We start from the raw sequence: 18,847 nt of genomic DNA, 5'->3' as shown, positions 1-18,847 counted from the left end.
TTTAAATGCACTATTTCTCTGACCGCAGTTAGAATATCAAAATCTTTAAACAATTTATCTTTTTCTTTCATGGTGAAATCCTTTCGTTTAGGCATATTCGACATGTTACAAGTTATGCCCACAACAAATTCCAATAACTTCTTCCAATAATTTCTGCAATTTCGAAACTCACGTTTCTAACCAACAGAAAGACGATACTTTGTCTGTTAAGTCGATCTTCTGCTTTATGATTACACGCATGATCAATACTTCCTTTGCTTTTTCTTAAACCTGCAATTACCACTCCCTTTCCGTTCAAGTATTGTAAAACTAAGAAACGTTTAAATAACTTTTTACGAACTTCCTGTTACCACAACATATACTTCCCAAAGAGACGATTTTGAAAGTGAAAACCTTAAATGGTTGAATGCAATGTTGCACTTGGACGTGTGAGACGAAATATTACTCACTTAAATCATTATCAGATCTGAAAGCTTTCTGTGATTACGCTTTAGGGGGAACACATTTCCGAGTCACCTCTTTCGGAATATCTTGCTGATTGACTTAGATGATGACCTGGGACTCGCAAGATGTCCCACGTGCATAGCCAGGATGTTCGTTCCAGCGAGACTGTTTCGGCTAGAAATGGTTAAAGAAAGAGAAACTCGTTTCTAGAAAAAGTTTTTTCTGCCATCAAGTATCGCTAGTTGCCATAACCCTATTATAAAACTCCTAGAGAATTCTTTTATTTTTGTAAACTTTGAAACCATTATCAAATCTGAAAGGTATCCGTAACTGTCTGTACGTTGACAGAAACATTTCTGACAGTCTTCGCTTTCGGGAAATTTGATTGATTGGCTAGCGTAAAAACCAGCTAGAACTTACTTTCTCGATTAAGTTTCTTCTAGTGTCGAACGTCCCTGGGTGTGTTATTCTCATTAAAAGAGATTCTGCCTCTTTGAGCTTCATTGCCGACAAAGAGTTCTGAAACCAGTGTCTTAATGGGTACAGGAATCGAAGAGGGTAGAAAAATTTCAGTCAAACCCGTTTTATTGAAGCGCTGCATATGTCAATGATCAAAAAGGCCATTGTTCACAGTAAACTAATGGATGAGCTACAAATAGCTTTAATAGGTACAAATAAGATATTCAAGCACTGAAGAACCAGTTTTTATGAATTTAAATTTTATGATCAGCGGAGATGATTTTAATATACAGCGATTTTTATAGTAATAAATATATAATTCTTTTGGCGGTTGGAAATTTGATAGGAATAAGTGATTGATTTTATTAACTGGTGAGCTGAAAATGCGGCGGGTATTATACTTACGATGGGTACTGTCAGTGAAGGGCTGCTGTACTTAAAACAGGTACTGTCAGTGTTTATGGCGAGTATTGTCCGCGGGTACTGTCCTTATGCGGGTTGTTCTTTAGCGGCGGGTATTGTACTTCGGTGAGAACTATTTTGAAACGGTGGGTACTGTGGATGAAGGGCTATTTTACTTGATTCTTTACATAAATTAGAGTTATAGTTTGCCGCAAAAGATATTTTGTAGTGTAATCACTTTTTTTACAGTTTCTAATTAATGTTTTATTGTAATAATATTTTTGACGAATCAAATTAATGGGACTTGTATATGACCCAGAACCCGTTTACTGCAAAACTGGTTTTAAAATCTTTGTACCACTTACCATTTCTTAAACATTTATTGACTTTTACGAGAAAATACAATTTTTAAAAAGAAATAGTGCCGTTATTTCAATTACGATTTTAATCATAAGCCAAATCTAAGCCTATTTTTGCAATTATTTCTATAAAAGCCATGAAATATTCTACCCATACCAGATAGATAAAGAAAATTTTTATAAAATGAGCAAAAGTATTGATGTGATTGTTAAGGATATATGGCTGAACCTTAGCTGTTACCTAACTCTGAAAAATGGTGACTTTCATAAAAGACACATTGAATTTTAAGGCAGTTTATCTACCTAAATATGAAGAAGGCAGTTCTGGTGTGATTTGCCATATTAAAATGAATAATAAATAAACAATCATGCAAATTTACATTTCGAAGATAGTATACTGAACTAATTATTAATATCTACAACAAGTAAGTTTTCTCATATACTGTTGCTACCACACTTTTTTCCCAAAATGTAAGATTGACAGGAAAAACTACAATATCAAAACAAATTGTGCATGTGTTCATGCACTTAAAAGCATGGAACATAGAGACTTATTTGACAGGAGAGTATATAATTTACATCGGTTTTATCTAGATGTGAATTTTATTAAATCGCTTATTAAAAATCTAACTAGGAAGGATGTGGAGCAATTTTTTGGTTAATTTATTTCTTAATTACCCTTAATATGGTGGGCGATAGTGAAACCTGAATACCATATTTGAAAAACGCTAGGCGAAATCTATAAGAGGCAGCCAACCAAAAAATAAAGAAAAGAAAAGAAGGAACGGAGGGGTTATAACAAGGCATTTATCAAGGTAAAATAACACGCCAAACACATATTAATTTAGAAGTCAAACAACAGAAATCATCTTATTACTATACCTTATTTCGTTCATTTGCACTCTGGCGGCTGAGGCTGATGTTTCGGTAAAACCATCGAAACAGAATTTCCTAAAACAGAATTTCTTAGATTGTGCTAAAAGCAAATCTCTAAAAAATTCCAACACTTCACTAATTTTCTAGCATAAAAATTATTATCAAATAAAAAACACAAATTCCTTTAATGCTATATTTAATCTTGTGTAACGTGTAAGAGATTTTTTTTTTTTACACCAACAACTGGAACTAAAACTGAGAAAGTGCTTGAAAAAGGTTCAAAGAATTTAGCTTCTCCTTTCCAGTAATCTTTCTGCTGAAAAGAAAACATTTCAGTTACTAAAAATATAACTTTGAACAGATAATATCGGCATTATAAATCAAAATTATCATAATTAAATAATTATCTAATTATGAGTTGTGGTTATTAATTAGTAAAAAGCAGATCGGTTGACTTAAACCTTGTGAGTCTTTTTATTACTTGATTACCAAATAACGCGGCATATGAGGCCAAAGAAAGTTTTTACATAAATAAGTCTTACCAATTCAAATTTTAAGTTGTAGTATTTATTTAGGTTTCTTATATCGGTTTATCATTACAATTCTGATGACATTTTGAAATGATATAAGGGTGATTTACCCTTCTATTGATGAATAATACTTTCAGGAATTGTATAAAATGCATTAATATAAAATTCTGATATATAATATATTAGAAATTATAAATTAAACATTATGTAGTGAAAAATTAAAATCAGATAAAACTGAAAACTTTTAATTAACTGTAATGAAGATCGACGACATTTAATTAAAATATTTAAAATTTATGATTGAATTTTTCTGTGATTTTATTATTCGTTGTATAATAATATTTAAATTCTTAATTAGTAATTAAATGCAATTTGCATTTCTATATAGATCTTCGTATCTAACACTCCTTAAGTTTTGAATACGAAAGCGATATTTTAAATCAGTTGAGATTTACATGTATTTTCTGGGTTTTAAAGCAGTGAAGAATTAGTCAAATATAACTGAAATTAAAACTAAAAACCTTTCCTAAGAGAAGTTTGTTAAATGATAAAGACAAATAGTTTAAAAAATCTAAGTGATGCTTTAGCAAGCTGAGTAGTTAAATATATAAAACTCCAAACATATACAATTAGAAACATATTTTAGTATTTACAAAGCAAATCTGCATATATTTTTAATTTATAACTATTAGATATAAATATTATTAAACATTAAATAAAATTTTCATTATTAAGAAATGCGTTTCGTGTTTTTAAATCTCTTACTTTATTAAGCAGTTATAAAGTTATTAAATTCAAAGACTAAGTTAATTTTAATTTATCAAGAAATGATAAATTATTCAAATTATTTTAAATAATTTTAAATACTTTTTCAAAATTATTAATTTTAAATACTTTTCTAAAATTATTAAACATATGGACGATGAAGTTTCTCGGGTATAATTACACGAACGGAGACTGTCGCAAACGATTTTATTCTATCGAATATTCTAAACTTATTGTTAAGCCTCTTGTAGAAAACTGTAAAACCTACGGCTCTAAAACTTTAAATAATTTATTACTGAGAAATTTAATTATTTTATAAGTAATTATTGCCTTCCTCCGCGTTAGCTGTCGTAGTATAAGTAGTAGCATATACAGGTACAAAGGGAAGATCCGTGATTCGAATATTCATTTAGACATAGTTGATTTTTCCTGTTTTATTTTTTGAAAAGTCTAATTTCTCTCCAACGTAAGCACAAATATTTTCTCATACATATTGTTAAATTTAAAATACTAAATGTTTACCGTTTTAAAAAATTTAAATATTATTTTACATACATTTCGTAAAATTTAAGTTCATAATTTAATCCTGAAGCTTCATGAGAAGAATAGCAAAACCGATCTCTTACAATGAGTGATCAATCTTCAAAAGAACATGTCTCATTTACCTTTCCTTTCTGTATCGTCTGTCTCGTCAAGCCGTTTTTGAGCTATGAAACTTGATGTTTTCATTTCTTTCAAAAGTAACACCTGCAGAGTTTCATTGTTTCATTATCTTCTTATTGTTGCAGTAAGTAACAATAAAACAGCTTCCTGCAACAGACAATGTAAATATTTTTAATTCCTACTTTTATTCTGTTATATTTATTTTGATATTTAGCATTGCATACTAAGGCAGAAACAACCTCTAAAAATAAAAAAGTGTATGAATAAAATAATAATAATAGTAATAAAGAAACATCTGACAGTTTTCAGATTTGAAGGGTCATCCAACAGGGTTTGTTCAGTTTCTTACGTTATCGCTGAGCTCATAAGTTTACCAGTCTGCTGTTGCACTCACTCCTGCTAACCCATTTCTTTTTGTCTTTAGCTTATTATTAGGCATAATTTTCTTTGCACTTATGCCATATATAGTTCAACAGCAAAATTATAAAAATTTTAAAAGCAGCACGGCAGTATATGTTCAGAATTGTCGACACAAGTTTAAGTGTTGGCAGACATTTTTAGTCTAAAGGGGCAATTTGCCCAGAAAGACTATTAATTTCGTATTGGCATTTTGCACTGATTCACTTTTCAAACTGCTGCCACCAAATATTAGAGCCCTGTGTTATATCGAAAGAAATTAAATAATGAAGAATCTGCATAAATGTATGTATGTTTCTCGTAGTGTAATAAAACAACGGTACCTAGTGCCATCAATTTTTGAATAACGTAATCCTCCACCGAATATGGGCATCCGGAAGCCCCTAATTTGGAAGTTAGAATTTGTTTTATTGTCGATTTCATATTATGTAACACTTTAACGAATTTTTGATTAACAAACTTGACGATTTCAAAGCTAGCGATAGCAACATTGTACAGGAAAATAAAACCAATTTATCTCCAGCGCGCCAGTGAGATTGTGTATCGGAAATTCCAAAGTTATGCTCATTTAAAAATTATCTTGCGATATTGTTCTTTAACTGATTTTACGGTCGGTTTAAATGCGAAGAACGTGATATTTAATAAATAAAAAGATTCTGAAATGAATTTTATGGTTTAAGTGCAAAGAACATGTTGTTTAATAAATAAAGGTATCATACAAAATGCTAAATAAACGCCCATTTGGGCGTAATGTAAAATATGAAAGCTTTCAGATTTAAAAAATTTAAAAAGTCTTTTCTCTCATGAAATCAATGTTCAATTTTCGTAATAAAATAGTTTACAAAAAAATATTTTTGCTTTTTGTTATTGAAGTTTTGTGTGTTAACTTCACGCTACCTAAAATTCAAATTAATATCAAAGTCACAAAATATTTGGAAACAGCATATCTTAAGAATTTTCGACACACAATTTCGTGCTGGAAATAAACTTATTTTATTCCGTACTGTGTAGCCATTGCTCAAATTCAAATCGTATATACAGCATGTATAAAAATACATTAAATGAAAGTTGAAAAACTAAGAATAATTTTTTTGTTAAATGCATAATACCACATATTTTGGTGTAATGTTGTAAATACTGGAAGTACACTGCGATGTATATGATGTACACTGCGAAAAAAAAATAGGACAGATCTATATCTATTGCTCTACTAGGCCTGTGGTCGGCAAAGTGCGTCTCCAGAGCTGCATGTGGCTCTTTGGCTCCTTAAGTGCGGCTCTAGTACAATTATCCACGTAAAGCGCAATAATATTTTCTTTAAAAAAGAAACTTGGTAAGAAAAAAATTACATCTTATTTTGATAAATTAAAATCGAGAACATGTATAATTTTTTGTTTGAGTAAAAAGATAGATAGGTAATTAAAATTTTATATTGTTGTAAAAATGCGTAACGAACATCGAGTTTAATTTTATTAGCTTTCGTAAACGTAAACATAAACCATGTAAAGCTACCGGCATGCGCATGCATGCTTTTTATAGTGAAGGTACAAATTGTCATCACAGAGCAACAGTTGCAGTGTAAACAGTTTTTCCTTATCTAACCGTGTCTGCCGTTGTCCTGTCTTATTAAAAAATTGTTGTATTTTTTAATCTAGCTGCACAACTTACAGGTATTTTTATACGATTTTATTACACCTGCTATGTATGTTTATGGTTCCGGTACAAAATTTGTAATCGATTTTTCGATAACTTCTATTTGTCCAAATGTTGGAAGTTTTCTTCCATTTTTGGTCATATTAAAAGTTTTGTTTTTCTGATGATGGAATTTTTTTTTCTTTTTAGTGCAGTTACATATATTAATAAAATTGTATTTTTAAAAATTTTTATTTTCATCAATTTAATAATGGTAATAATTTTGTACTGGTGGCTTTAGAAAAAAATATATTTGGAATATTTTTATAGGCACCCCAATTAACATGTCTACCAAAAAAAAGCAAAGAAAAACGGAAGATGAAAACCTTGCTGTTTTGAAGGAAAAAATTAATCACGAGATACGTGTTTACCGTTGTACCATTCACCAAGAAGCGCTTTGTGCGCAAAAATTTCCGGAAGAAATTTGTAAAGTTATGGAATTAGTGATTACTATTATCAACTCCATTTTAACTAAAGCTCTTAATCATCGCCAATTCAAAGAATTTTTATTTGTAATGGAGAGTGAGTACACTGATCTTTTTCTTCATAACAAGGTACGTTGGTTATCACGAGGGGACGTTTTAAAACGTTTCGCGTCCCTTTTTCCGGAAATTAAAGCATTTCTCCTTGAGAAGGGCGTTCACTATCCAGAACTAACAGACGATCAGTGGATCCAAAACTTTTATGTCATGGTAGACGTTACGTCTCAACTAAATCAGCTAAATCGTAAACTACAAGGGAAACGAAACTGAATTTTTTTTTATGTTAGGAGAAGCAATAACATTCGAAAACAAATTATCCATTTTTGCACAGGATTTTGAAAGAGAAGCATTGTTTCACTTTCCGAGCTTGCTGAAGCATCGCCAAGAAAATAATTCCTCTATTGATAAACACCATTTTAAAACCATAATTTTAAATATGAGGGAAGCATTTCTTAGCAGTTTTCAGGAATTTAAAAACAGCAGAGCAACTTTAGCATTTGTCAAAAATCCTCTTAATGCTACGATAACCGAGTTGAAATTTTCTCCTTTTAAAATTGACATTGGTAGCTTTGAAATACAATTGCTGGATTTAAAAAACAAGAAGATATGGCGCTCGCTCTAAATTCGAACGTCTTTGTGTTGAATTGGAAATATTGGAGAAGAAAAAATGTGATCTTAGTTAACAACACAAGTGGTCTGCTTTGAATGACCTGGAGAAGGAAGACATGATCATTTTCAACGCATGGAATAGTACTCCTGACTCTTACGATCAGCTGAAAAAGCTCGCGTTTGCTGTTCTTTCCCTTTTCGGTTCTACATATATATGCGAACAATCGTTTTCAAGCATGAACATTATCAAGCGTAAACTGAGAAGTCGTCTTATTGATGAAAACTTGGAATCATGCCTAAAATTAAAAACAACAACATACAAACCTAACTTACTCAAACTTTCCAAGGAGATGCAAGCATATTGTTCGCATTAATAAATATTTATTAAGTATTAAATTTAGTTTTATTTAGCGTAATAAAAGTTTACTAAACGAGCAGATTTGGCTCCCAATTAAAATTGTTGTAATATTCATATTTGGCTCTTTGGCTAATAAGTTTGCCGACCACTGTACTAGGCCAATTGAAAAATTTCAAGTTGCGTTTTTTGTCTCCGAAAGCGCGACTTAGGATATATATTACATTTATAGTATATAGCATTGTTCTAACATAGGTACTTTGACACAAAATCGGACTTTTTTTTAACTAACATACCAATTTGTTTTTTCAGATTTCGTTTCTACGACTCAAATTATGCCTAGATATTAAATTTTGTAAAATTTGGTCCGACATTTACTGAGAAATTCAATACGTTATCTTGTCGAAATTTTTTCAGTTTAAGCCTTTCCAGCACTCTACCTTTCAAAGTCGTAGTTTTGATTTAAAAAAAAAAAAAAAAAAAAAAAAAAAAGGTAGGCAGTCTAATTAGGCCTAGAGGAGTACACAAGTAAAATTTTGTGAAGATAGCACTTATCGTTTTAATTCTGTGGGTGTGCCCAAAATGGGCACACTGATTGAATAGAGCTTCGAAAAGAGTGCTGAAACGAAGATTGTTATCAATGAACTGACAGATGAGATGCGGAGAAACAAAGCATACAGACTCTCAGTTGTCCTAGATTATCGGTGAGCCCGGTCTGGGCACACCTAGGGTTCGCCGTTTGATTTTAGGCAAGATTACAAGGTAAAAATTTAAAACTAATATAGAATAAGAAGATTAGCATACAGCCAAAGAAATAACATAGAAATTTCTTTTCAAACAATTCCTTTTATACCCTAAAAAATCTGAAAAATTTCTTTGAAAAATGAAAGTCTTAAAAAACTAAGCATGGCCAAAATACACTCATGGACAAAAAAATTAGCGCACCAAGAAATAATTGCGGGATCGAAACGATATTTGCAATAAAGGTATATGTCGGGGAGATATGCAAATGATTAGAAATGCAGCATGATTGCGCATTACTTATAGCCGGTAACCAAAGCTTGTTTGAGTGTGCTGAATCATTTACAAAGGAAGATCTGAGGTAGACATGCCATTACGCCATATTCGAAGACAATATGAGCAGTTGTCGCAGTTTGAGAGGGGGAGAATCGTCGGTATGATGGAAGCTGAGTGGTCAGCTAGACGAGTAGCTCTTCAATTAGGCCGCTCTGATTGTGAGACCCGAGAGATGTCATATACACGAAGACTAGGCTCAGGACGGCCTCTACAGACCAGTCGTCGAGAAGACCGCCACATCGTAAGAAATGCACGCGTACAGCCAACTGCTTCATCGGCCGCCATCCAGGCACAGGTAGCCCCTTCACTAAGGACCCCTGTGTCTTCTCGAACCATACGAAGGCTGAAGGACAGGTGGTATCGCGGCGCCCATTACCCGTGCTGCCCTTGATGCCCACCCATCGACGCCTCCGTTTGGAGTGGTGTCGAGCAAGAGGAAATTGCAGCGGAATGGAACCAGGTCTTCTTTAGCGACGAATCCAGATTCAATCTCGGCAGTGATGACAATCGTGTTCGTGTGTGGAAAGCCCGGGGTGAACGCCTCAATCCTGCCTTTACTGTACAGCGACACATCGCTCCCACAGCTGGTGTGATGGTATGGGGTGCCATTGCTTACAATACACGGTCACCCCTTGTATTGTTCTGTGGCACCATGACAGCCCAGCGGTATGTTCATGAAATCCTGCAACCACATGTGTTGCCACTCATGCAACGGCTCCAAGGAGCCATTTTTCAACAAGACAATGCTCGGCCTCATACGGCAAGGATGTCACAAGACTGTCTCCGTACTGTTACTACCCTTTCTTGGCCTGCCCGATAGCCATATTTGTCTCCAATCGAGCATATCTGGGATCATTTGGGACGACGAGTTGGGCATTCCACGAGTATGAACGAACTAGAGGCACGGTTACAGTAAATATGAAACGAAATGTCTCAAGACATCATACAGAACTTGTATGACTCAATGCCCGATCGTATCTCATCGTGCATTCGCGCTAGAGGGGGTCCAACGGAGTATTAATGCCTCCGTTCTTTTGCTTTTTTCTCTGAAATAAATTATCCTTTTTCTTTGATTTTCTTATCATTTACGTATATCAAAGTGTCATTACGTATATATAATTTCGTTTCATTTTGACCACTCCTTCTTGGTGCGCTAATTTTTTAGTCCATGAGTGAGTATATGGACTGGTTTGTGTTGAGCTGCCATCTACTATAAATAAAGAAGGTTCAGAGCAACCTATAGTAACCTATAAATCCGTTTTCATTCAATTTTTCTGCGCGTACAGAAGGATATTTTTAGGTATGTCCAGACCGGACACACTGTGCCGCAAGGGGTTAAGCTAAGAATAATTCACTTGGCGAACTTCTTAATATATGGCAAGCAATTTCCCTTTCCCTTCCATTATACCGGAGCGGAAAAAAGGCACCTCGTTCTACCTTTTTACCTTGCGTACGAGCGGAAAAAACGTCACATTGCTTCTACTTCCAAATAATTTTAGCAAAGTGTTTAAGCCACATCTGATATTTTACCGCTGTCAACTAATATGCCAAATTTCAAAACGCGCGAATATATAAATTCACATATATCTTCGAAAATTTGAAATACAAAATTGTAATTTTTTGCAGCTATGCTTAGAAATACGTCTATTTTAAGATGATGGTAAATTTTTTTATAGATTATAATTCAAAATGTTTTTAGAAAAATTTATAAATATTATTTAAAAATAGAAATTAAAAAATAAATCAGAAAAAATGGGTGAATTTTATTTGGAATGGACCTGAATATCGAAATGTGAAAGGAAGAATCAAATAAGCTTAATAAAAAAAGATTAATAAATATATACCAAACTCATTTAACATTGAGGAGCTAAAATTTTGAGAGCTAATCTTTTAATAACTACTCGTACGATTTTTACGAAACTTGGGAGTTTGGCGTAATTAGAGTCGTAGAATTCAAATATGGGAAAACATGGTATGTTATTTCAGTTTGATTTTGTGTCAAAATACCTATATATTAGACCCATGCTATATATAGGGTGGCCCAGAAGTCACTTTACATTTTGAAAATTAAATAACTTTTTCTTAAATGACTGTAATTAATTCTTTTTTATTTTTTGCTTATTCACATGTCCATTCAAATGGAAATGAGCTTCATCTCCCATGATCAACTTGTGAATAAACTCATTGTCATTTCTTGCAGTTCTCTGAAACCTGACAGCATAATTTACTCGTTTCTGAAAGTCTGCTGGTTTTAAAGATTGCACTAATTGAACCTTGAAAACGCGTCACTAAGTTCCTTATTGCAGGCCTACTAGGGGGATGTCGAACATTAAAATGGCGCATATCTTTGCGTTGCAACAATTGACCGTCCATTTTCAAAGTAAAATTCAATTATCTTCACTCGTTGTTCTGTTGTAAACTTATCCATTCCAAAAATTTCCAGGGATTATATTTTTTAATTCTGAAAAGAGAAAAAGAAATATATTAATAGAAAAAAAGTTATTTAATTTTCAAAATGTAAAGTGACTTCTGGGCCACCCTATATAAATCTAATATATATCATAAGTCGCGTTTTCGAGACATGAAAACCGCAAGTTGAATTTCGTCAATCGGCTCAGTAGAACGGGAGATGTAGAACTGTCCCTTTTTTTTCCCCCGCAATGTACAATACTACAAGAAATTTGCTACTAAAATCTTTTCTTCTTTTCCTTAAACAGAATTTCTTAAAAGTAAATCTCTGAAACATTCCAACACTTATTTGTTTTTAACGCATAAAAAGAATCATCAAATAAAATAGAAAAAATTCGCTCAATGCAATATTTAATCTCGTAACATGTAACAGATCTCTTTTTACATGAACAACTGAGCTGGGAAAGTGCTTGAAAAGTTTAAGGAATTTAGCTTCTCCTTCACATCACACATGCTGCTGAGAAGGAAACATTTCTGTTAAACAAAATATAACGTTGAACACATAATATTGGCATTATAAATCAATATTATTATAATGAACTAATTATCTAATCATGATCTACCATTATTATTTTGTAAGAAGCAGCTTTATTGATATAAACCTAGTGAGTCTTCTGCTTACGTGAATATCAAATAGCGTGGCATATGAGACCAAAGAACGTTTTTACAAAACTAAGTCTTTAAGATTAAAATTTGAAGTTATAGTACGTATTCAGTTTTATTATGTCAGTTTGTCAGCACAATTTTGGAGTAATATAATGGTGATTTATTTACCCTTCTGTTGATGAATGTTACTTGCAGAAACTGTGTAAAAAGTACTGATATAAAATGCAGAAATACAAAAAAAAAAAAAAAAAAAAAAAAAAAAAAAAAAATAGGAATCAGAAATTAAATATTGATGCAATGAAAATTAAAATCTAATAAAACTGGAAAATTTTAATTAAATATAATAAAATCGATAGTATTTAATTAACATATTTAAAATTTGTGTTTGAATTTTTCGATGATTTGATTAATCGTGATATTTATATTCTTTTATATTTAAAATCTTAAATTTAATATTAATCATTAATAATATTTAAAAGCTTATTTATGACATTCAATCAAAAGTTCATTCAAGTTCTAAAAATATGAAATAAATAATAAAAAATATATATAACGTCATTCTATGAACATACTGAACATTTTTAATTATATATATCATAAATTAATTTTTATTATGTAAATTATTTACTAATTTTTATTAGTAATTAATTATTGATTTTATTGTCATTAATTAATTATTAATTTTAGTTATGAATTTTTTATTATTTAAATTAATTCGATTTAAATGTAAGAAACGAGTATTCTTGAGAACTGAATCTATTGCTTTCAAATAGAACTGCATCTATTGCTTGTTAATGCACAACAGACTTTAAATTTGAAAGATAAATATCTTACAATTTAGCGAATGGCAACAGACTCGAATGAAAAGTGACACAATTCATTTATAGAGGATGACATTTAAAGTGAATCAAAGCAAAATCGTGTTTCTAGACTAATAGCTATTTTGGGGTAATAACAAATAACACTATACCAGACGGGACGTCTAGGCCGCAGAACCTTGGAGGGTAAAGACCAGTTTTGTTTGAAATTTAGAGACATATGCTCTTTTTCTCATCACAAAAAGAAGACAAAAAAGAAGAGGAAAATGTGAAATTATAAAAATGTATATAAATGAAATGAATATTTTATTTCTAAAATAAAAAAAAAAGACTATGATATACATATAGCGAGCTAAAAACGCCAAATATTGTTAACATGGAAGCATGCATACGTGATACGTTTGTTAAGATTTTTTTCGCTACACATGTGCGGCACCACGTCTTCCCAAGCTAGTTCACGTGCGTAGCGTATACATAGTAGCTGTCCACAAGAAATTAACATCCAGATGTTGCATTAAACGGCAACACGGTTACGTGCGAGGCCGCATGGAAGATAAAAACCTGATGTCTCGAGCAATGGTAACACTTACCAAGTTGAGGCGACTATTTATTTATTTATGGTAGTGTAATGTATCGTAACATAAAGGTCGAAACCATATGGGAGGATTCCACATAAAAGATTCCTATATTAAAATTTAAAAAATTCTCTTTTAATAAAGAGTCATCTTTCTCTTTTCACCTATCAAAGCAAAGGCTTTCTTCCACAATACTGTTTGTATAATGCTATTTTTTCTAATTTTTTTTTATGTTATGCATTTCATTTTTCTTCAAGTACTTTAAAAACTTTTAATAACATTCTTTTTACACTTTTATCCTACTACTGTGCTGTAATTTCGAAAAATTGTGGTTATCGTATTTCAACAGAAATATGCATTTTGACATTTCCTTAATTCATTTGGACGATTTTTTATGTGATGTATGTACGTATAGACAGAGTAAAGGACAGATGTCTTCAAAATGCATTGTAAAATGGATTTAAAGTTGATTCAAATGGATATTTTCGCTATGTCTTTACCTATGTATGTATCTCACAATACTCAAAAACGATTATCCGTAGAACGTTGAAATTTTGCATATGAGACTGCTATAACATCCAGCTCAGTATCTCTTTTTTTCATTGCAATTGGCAGTCCAAACTATATACAAGGTGTTCCGTAAATGTTGCGACAAACTTCTCGGGCAGGTAGGGCACATCATAAGGAATAGCATTTGCATGGCAACCCCTGCCCAGAAACGTTATTGTACGCCGCCAGGTTGTTGTACAGGAGAGTGCTAGCGGATGGTCAGGATTGCCTCATTCGAGCTGTAGGCACCATACGAAAAGCATGGAACGTTATACGAACGGGGAGCTTGTGAACATGTGGTTCCAACATGATGGGGCGCCTGCTCATTTTGGACTGGATGTTCGTAGCCATTTCAACAGGCCATTCCCATATCGATTGATTGAGGGTGGTGGAACAGTTCCCTGACCCCTACGCTCACCGGATTTATACAACCTTGATTTCTTTTTCTGGAGAGCCATCAAAAGTGTCGTGTATCACGATTCTGTTGTGTATGAAATGGATATCGAGGCAAGACTCGCCTGCGCACCTACTACAATCAAAGAAACTCCTGGTGTGTTTGAACATGTCCAGCAATCAATGTTCTGTCGGTGTCAGGCATGTTTGGTGTCTGATGGTGCAAACTTCGAGCATCTATTGTGATATTCAAGCTGTTGTATACCACCTGTATCCATGTGCAATAAATGTTTCAAATTAATTACTCTCTTGTTTCCTTTCCCATCTTCTACCTCTGCTACCACTTACCCCTGACACTTTCGGGCATGGGTTCCCATGCAGTTGGTAATCCTAATGATGTGCCCTACTTTCCCCAGAAGTTTATCGCAACATTTACGAAACACCCTGTATATACCCACTGCCTTAATCAGCTTTTAGTTTCTCATTCATTGGTCGTAGTCATATTATATCAATTTCAGATATTTTTTAAAAAATAATTTCAACAAAAAAGGAAACCTAACTTTTAATCCAGTCTCCTGTTCCTTGTACTTATATTTGGAATAGCTTTATACTCGTTCTAAAAAAATTAGAAGAAATTTAACTCCCGTACGACAAATTACATACGAAATCCCATATGAAAAATTGACGTTGATACTCAATCTCAAAATTTGCAATTTTTGGTGTCATTCCCAACTTAAGCTAGAATAATTCGAAGAAATGAGTTTAAATGAAGCACAAAATGTTTGTAATTTAATAGGCCTTGCAAGGAAGTCATATGGCGTCTACATCAGATTTTTTAAGTAATCTTTCACAACTCTTTACTTTGACATGCCGCGAAGGCATAAGAAATTTTTGTTCTATTAATAACTAAACATTAACTTTTCTTGCTTTTAATTTTTTATTCTGTTTTTCCTAATAACAGATTAAGCGATCGAAAATAAATGGGCGTTTTCCTGTTTCTTTTCATGGCAGGTTACTTAGAAAAGGGAAACGAACGCAAGGGGAAGGATGCGTTCCAAAGATATCCCTAATGTTACGCAGGTAGCCGTCGCGTGCTTTGACGTGGTATTAAAAAAACAATCAACAAATGGAACGTGACTAACAAAGAGAAATGCACGCATATTGTGGTAACTGAAGTTAAGATCATGTACATGTCATGGATGTTGATATCTAAGCATGCTTTGATTTGCCCGCGTAAGATTAATAAAAAAAATCAATCAACAAATGGAACGTGACTAACAAAGAGAAATGCACGCATATTGTGGTAACTGAAGTTAAGATCATGTACATGTCATGGATGTTGATATCTAAGCATGCTTTGATTTGCCCGCGTAAGATTAATAAAAAAAATCAATCAACAAATGGAACGTGACTAACAAAGAGAAATGCACGCATATTGTGGTAACTGAAGTTAAGATCATGTACATGTCATGGATGTTGATATCTAAGCATGCTTTGATTTGCCCGCTAATATTAATAAAAAAATCATATTTGAATTAGACTTTTAATATTCATATTGGCTGAATAATATCTAAAATAAACCTCCTATCTCACCTCCTTTCTTTAATCTCAAGTGTAACAGATGGCTATTCATCACATTTAAAGCTATTGCAGCCAAACTCAATTAACTTTAAGATCTATATTTAGCTTAGTATGATTGCAAATTATTTCTTATGTGAAAAATAAAAACAAATTTTCCAAATGACACTCCAGAAAACTGAATTCAACTCTGAAGCATTGAGTTTGATCGGGGAGGTATTGTCTATAGCCGAAAGCTCTGATTGGGAGGGGAGGGGTCAGACGAATATACCTCATTCAGCTCCCGCTGTTCTTTTTGCACTTCCCCAACCCTTCCACGCCTCTTACGTGCGGTTTGACGAAGAAAGTCGAGATCCAAATTCACACTTTGTACAAGTGTAGGTGTACAAAAACAGCCAAATCGTTTGCATCTCCTGGCTCTTCCTTTTATCATCGCCACCCACGTGAAAGGGAATTGTAGCCGATCGATTTTCGCGAACGTGAATGATCTTCCGAGTATCTTCCTTCGCCGTCACTTTCTGACAGAGTCAGACATTTTTGCTGGTTTTTCCATTCGAAAATCATTTATTTACGTGCAACAACCATCTTTCAGAACATCCTCAGCAAGCTATTCCATTACTTGTTGCTACCCGAGGGTCCGCATTTCGGTTTTCTGACGATCGGTTTCCCGGGTGTCCATTGGAAAGGTTGTATCGTCTGCACGGAATGGAACGCACCGCTCTCTGAACGTTTTCGAACTCGTTTTTTCGAATGAGGAATTCCGTATCTGAGGCATCTGCTGGTTAGGCTAAATAAATTGAATTTTTGCGAGTGAAAACGAAATTGGATTAAGAAAATTCGATTTTTTAATTTTAATTTTCTTTTTTATTCGCGAGAGTTTTACTCTTTACTGCGTTGTAATTTTCTTTTTATTTATTCTTCGACGATAGCCACACTGGTGGCATTCGTCAGTTCTCGAGTCATTTGTGCCGTAAAGTGGAAGATTTCTGTTTGTCCTGAGACATCTGTTCAAAGTGTCATGGATGGTCAACTCCACATAAAGGTAACTCAACTGTCTGTTTGTTAACATTTTGCTACGTTCTAGAAAACCTATTGTCGAACATAATTATCTAATTTAATTGTAAAAATATCGACATTTATCATGCGCATTTTATTTTTAAGTTATATTCCGGTATGATTAAAAGAATACTGAATTCTGTTTACTCGAATTTCTTCTATATATATTTAGTTATCATTGTATGTAGAGTTTAAATACTTAAAAAATAATTTTCTCTTTGCTGTGAAATGTGGTTCCTTTACTAAATATAAAATATTTTATATTTCGTGCATGTGAAACTAATCAATATTTTATGCTAGCATGTTAGCAATAGTTCCAAAAATTCTACTTTTATAATTCTATCATTTCTTGTTCGCTACATTATCGTCAAAATTATTAACGCTTCTTAAATATAACTTTTAGTTGCTGAAAAAATAAAACACTTAAGTGTGCCATTTAAAGAAATGTGTGTAAAATCAAAATTATAAATATGTAGTAATACTATTGCATGTAAATTGAATTAATTAATAGATCTAAATAAATGGTACATTTTTTGATTTGATTCATATTTAAGAATTCACCCAAAAGCAGCAGGAAAAAAACAATAACTGAGAGAAGCAAATTCAGGTATGCTTTCTGTTACACATCCATACATGTAATATGAAGTTAAATATTCTGTGTTTATATTATATCATTTACGAACTTTTTTTCATTTACAGTATTCTTTTATACGATATATTTTTCTCAAATAAATATGGAATCTGTTTTCCATAGTACAAGCAGTTAGATAAATTTAGCTTTTAGTTTAAATCTTTTAATATTTTGACTGATAAAATTTCAATACGTTTCCTCTTATTAAAAAAAATAAAGAAATTTGACAGGACACTATCACTTTTATATGCTATAATTATTACCATCATATAAAGAAAACAGTAAATATATAATTGTATACATAATTTGTTTTGTAAAACAAGGAATAGATTCTTCATCTTAAAAAAAGTATTTATTTCAGAGTTTAATAATTTGCTTATAAACTCACTTCCTGTCTTTTCTTGCTGCTATTTAGAGCAATTAATTCAAAACTATAATTTTCAGATTAAATACATGCAAATGAAGTACTTTTAAGAATTGGTGGTTGCAGATTAAAGAATGCTGTTTTCAAATGCTAAGTTAAAATTCTAGATACTATATTACTTAATCATTTAACTGCCATTAAATTTTAAAACATCGTAATAGATGAGAAAAATACATTTAGTCCGAAATGTATTAGCAACAGAGCCATCAAATTTTGAATAACGTAGTCCTCCATCAGAATATGAGCACCTGAAAGCCCAAATTTTTAATTTCGAATTTTATTTGTTGCCTATTTCATATTTTGTGAAATTTAAGGAATTTTTGATTAAAAAATTCAACGATTACAAAGCAGTGGCAACACTGTTGGAAATAAAAAAATTTTAGCTCCAGCGCGAGAGACTGTCTATCGGAAATTCTAAAGATATTCTCTTTCTAAATATTTTAGTTCAAATGCTCTTGAAACGTCTATGTATCTGTAAATACTAGTTTGATTGTAATATAAAATCTGAAAATGTTCAGATTTTTTAAAAATTTTATCATGGAACGGAACGAAATTATCTTTTATTCTTCTTTAATTGTGTGGAATACAACTGCCACAGTTATATATAATTTCAAATTA

The 18,847-nt window shown here is 32.4% G+C and overlaps 1 protein-coding gene and 1 long non-coding RNA gene across 3 annotated transcripts in view; one reads left to right on the top strand and one right to left on the bottom strand.

Annotated features, from left to right (window-relative positions):
• Positions 1 to 2,606: 2,606 nt before the first annotated feature.
• The window catches only part of LOC118194496 (uncharacterized), a 101,393-nt gene continuing 85,152 nt past the window's right edge, over positions 2,607 to 18,847 (bottom strand). Inside the window, exons 2-3 of one of the 2 annotated variants that reach the window (XR_015039627.1) lie at positions 4,501 to 4,645; positions 2,607 to 2,856 (exon numbers count right to left, since the gene is read on the bottom strand). This is a non-coding gene — a long non-coding RNA (uncharacterized LOC118194496). The remainder of the gene's footprint in view (positions 2,857 to 4,500; positions 4,646 to 18,847) is intronic. The other variant, XR_015039628.1, reaches the window with a different exon arrangement.
• The window catches only part of LOC118182704 (voltage-dependent calcium channel type A subunit alpha-1-like), a 454,834-nt gene continuing 452,755 nt past the window's right edge, over positions 16,769 to 18,847 (top strand). The window contains exon 1 of the mRNA XM_085811365.1: positions 16,769 to 17,160. The gene's annotated coding sequence lies outside the window, so the exon portion shown is untranslated. The remainder of the gene's footprint in view (positions 17,161 to 18,847) is intronic.

Source organism: Stegodyphus dumicola, chromosome 2, assembly GCF_044657685.1.
Source record: "Stegodyphus dumicola isolate Sdum_Otavi_A_Nest chromosome 2, ASM4465768v1".
NCBI classification, from domain to species: Eukaryota; Metazoa; Arthropoda; class Arachnida; order Araneae; family Eresidae; genus Stegodyphus; species Stegodyphus dumicola.
Note: the sequence above shows the minus strand (reverse complement) of the source record. Positions and strands in the feature narration are given on the sequence as shown.